The sequence below is a fragment of the Epinephelus lanceolatus genome, chromosome 20 (genome assembly GCF_041903045.1).
Source record: "Epinephelus lanceolatus isolate andai-2023 chromosome 20, ASM4190304v1, whole genome shotgun sequence".
NCBI lineage: Eukaryota > Metazoa > Chordata > Actinopteri > Perciformes > Serranidae > Epinephelus > Epinephelus lanceolatus.
Genome location: NC_135753.1, coordinates 23465001 through 23468968, shown reverse-complemented (window position 1 = coordinate 23468968; position 3968 = coordinate 23465001).

Sequence of the window (3968 nt, the reverse complement as noted above, 5' to 3'; positions counted from 1 at the left end):
TGCACATTTCATCTTGCTGCTTTTGTTGAACAGTGTTTTTTGCTCATGCACATAAACGTTTGTCTGTATTTCTCTCACTGCTTTTAATATTCAGAGCACAGACGTGAGAGGCAATTAAAACTAAAATGATGATATATGCTGTTGAGTGAACTTATAATAATTGCACGCATCAAGGAAAAAATAGAATCCCGCTTTCTTTTGTGTGCTGATTGGTGTTTTCTAACGCAAGAGTCTTCCATCGTTTACCTATTTAATTATAGTCTCTGATAAAAACCATCCTCCTGAGCTAAATGTTGGCTGACACTCTTCACTGAAGTGTCAGGGAGGTACCTGTTAGAAAACATCCTTCCTGTTTCCTTCATCAAAATTACATCACAAGTGTGTGTTGAGTTGTTTCCACTACTTTAAAACTAAGATGTGTTGACTGCGAGTTTTAAAACTCTCTCTAATATTAGTGCAGTGATGAAAAGATTACTTGCCGCACCAGTTACTTAGCAACAGCCATGGACGGGTTTTGTAGCACCATTATGGGCTCCAAAAGGAAACTGCCATGTGTAAGCTCTTTTTAATCACTGGCTCTGGATCAAACTCCAGTGTAATGATTCTCTGGAAAAATTAGATCCTTAACAGAGTGTGTAGGTGGGCCATTGTTTGGTCCTTTGATGTAATGCACTCTGTAATATGATGCTCTAATGGTTTTCTCATAGCGTTGCTCTCACAGAGGGAAGGTGCTTAGTTGGTCAGTCTGGACGGTATACCTGAGTTAAACTCCAAAAAAGTTTCAGTGTAGGCCTATGCAGTCACTGTGTTCATGTCCTTACTTACTTGATGTATCAAGTGGGTTGAGTTTTGATTATACGCTAATGCTAATCAATATTTTTTTATATCAACATGAATCAAATGACTGTGTATATTAAGAAAGATGTAGCCTGTAGTAGAATTAACACCAAAATCTGCAGTTCCCCTACAAAACTAATGCACAAAAAGTAAGAAAATTTGTGTTTGTTTTTTTTTTTCTTTGTTGTAACAATGCTTCTTGGCAATAAATCTTATACTGTTGGAAAACCTGTTTATTTAGCTTTTAAATGGTGCCATATTTGTAAGAAACATGCATTTGTGGGATGAGCAGCAGAGCTGAGTATGTGGGTTGCGCCCATGAAAAATTTGCTAAATCTTCTCTGTCAATGCCAAACAGCTTTTTTTTTTTTGCTGTTGACTCGTTTGGTGTTGTTTGGTGGATTTGATGATTGAAGTCTGAAGAAACAAGACATATTGGCAATTTAACAATATTCATTTAACAAACGGGAGCCTCAGTAGGGTGTGGAAGAACCATACACAGCCACAACAGCCTGGCACCTCCCCTCATGCTGGTCACCAGACTGGTCACACACTGCTGCGGGATGGTATCTCATTCTTCAACCAGCATTTGTCGCAAATCAGCCAACGTGGTTGTGTTGGTCACTCTGGCACGAACAGCACGCCCAAGCTGATCCCACAAATGTTCAATGGAGTTGAGGTCAGGACCGCTGGCAGTCCATTCCATCCTCTCCACTCCCAAATTCTGGAAATAATCTCCACCTGGAGGTACCAGAAGCTCAAAACAAGAGTTAATAGCAACAGCAAATAAAAGCTGTTTGGCATTGGCAGAGAAGATTTAGCAAATTTTTCATGGGCACAACCCACACACTCAGCTCTGCTGCTCATCCCACAAATGGATGTTCCTTACAAATGTGGCACCATTTAAAAGGGCAACAAACAGGCTTTCCAACGGAAAGGAGAGGAGACGCCTGGTCAAGCCAGCTACTTCCAGTTTAGCGCTTCGCTTACTTGAATGGGGATTATAAATGATTCAGTCATGCGGCTCTTCTAGACTTTCCAATTGTTGTAGCACCAAATGCATCAAATTCTGAAAAATGAAATGAGTCATTTCGTTGGGGTTGTGACACTCAGAAAAACGAATCCACTGATAAAGAGACGTCTCTTTCTCCATGTTAGTCTTTGAGGAAAAGTATTTTGAGCCACAGGGCATCACATGGCAAGTGTAATTACAGTGTTTGGCTACTACAAAAATTGGCCTCAAAGCCCAGCGCAGTTCCTGAGGGGCCTAAGTGGCGCAGGAAGTGAAGACAGTTAACTGCCTGGGTATCAAATTACCCGAATATTTTGCATCCATGGGCTCATGGAGCAAGGACACTACAGATTTCCTCTGGCTGAAGGGCTTACTTCCAGTTTAGCGCTCTGCTAACTTAAATGGGGATAATATGATTCAACCATGCAGCTCTTCTATACTTTCACAATGTTATCAGACTGAATGGATCAAAAATCTGATAGTGAAGTCATTTCCCACTGATTGTGACCCTCAAAAAAAAAAAAAAAAAAAAAAAAAGTTTACTAGCCCCCTTAAAGCAGTACCACGTTTTATTTTTTCAATCTACTGTAAAACTTCAATTAGTAGCCCGGGGTATTATTTGTTTAAATCAATGAACTCAACAGGCTTTTATTTGGGGAAGGCCTTTCATTTCTTTTACACAAAACCCTTTGCTCAGCAAAGATCAAATTGTTTATTTGAACCAGTATGAATATTCCTTGTATAAAATTAGGCTTCGAATAACACATAATTTATGTGTTATGTCACTTGTTTCATGGTACCCGAGGATAACACCACTTTATCCTGTTAAAACAATATTCATAACTTGGATTAATTTTTATGAAAAACACCTTTAATTTGTTTTATCAGTAGACCCTTATGGACTAAAGGAACATTAATAACTCACAGGGTAATCGAGGAACGGACACATATTCTGACTTCATGACAGCCTGAAAGGAAGGGAGTCACCACTTGTTTTTTCATCATGCTGGTAAATCTGAATGACTCAGGGTCTTCTCGGGTGCTCATGGTTTCAGTAAAATGAAATCAACCAAGCTAACGACGTGTAGCATCTCCATATTAAAAGTATAAACATTTGTATTTGTATGTGCGATCTAAGCAGCTGACTAACGTTAGCTCAAGTGGGTAGTCAACAATCTGGTTTTATACATCCAAAGAACTTATAAAAATAATTGCTTGGCGACCAGACCAGGCATCTAAAGCCCAGTTCAGACCAAAGATTCGCAACACGACAAGTTGAAACAGGCAACTACTTGCAATGCACTGTTCTGCAACGTCCTGGTAGATCACACCAATGCAACTAGATGAGACAGTGTATCATCTCTATGCAACCACTCTCTGTACTTCTATTCTGATTTCCAGCTTTTCAGATTTATTTTGTGGCTGAATATAATTTGTAGCTTCTTATAATATGAATGAGGATAGTAATAGTGAGATACTGGCTATAGCTGCATTTATAATAGTGATGAAACAGTGAGTGAAAAAAACAGAAACAAAACAAGCATCAAATGGACTGTGTTCATGATAAATACACTACAATAACATATGTAAGCAATGCCAAGTATTAGTCAATGAGAATGTTTGTGTGTGCGTGTGTGTGTGTGTGTGGGGGGGGGGGGGGATAAGCGCATACAGCAAGCAGCAGCTGCAGTGACCCACCTGCCAACACCGTGAGGACAAAAACAGAGGGCTCGGCGGGGACGGAGCACCTGCTGCAGCAGGCCGTCATTTTGACCTGACCAGCGGACTTCGTTACAAGCCAACTGGCTGTAGAAACAGCCGACGTGCTTTACGTTCTAAAACCAGCCACCAGCGATTTTAATAGCGGAGGTGCAAGTGACACCATCAGCCAGCTTGAGTCGAGCTAAGCCCGGCCAGTTCACACCACTGCAACTTTTCCCTTCAATGTTCTAAAACAGTTTTGTCTCATTGCAAATCATCGGTCTGAACTGGGCTTATTTGAGACAGGCCTTTATTTGAGTAAAATGTGTAGCTACACGGGGCTAGTAAAGGAGACTGGGTGTTAAATTAGGATGAGGCTTTTAACTGAAATTTTACGGTATTCTGTACAAAAAACAGA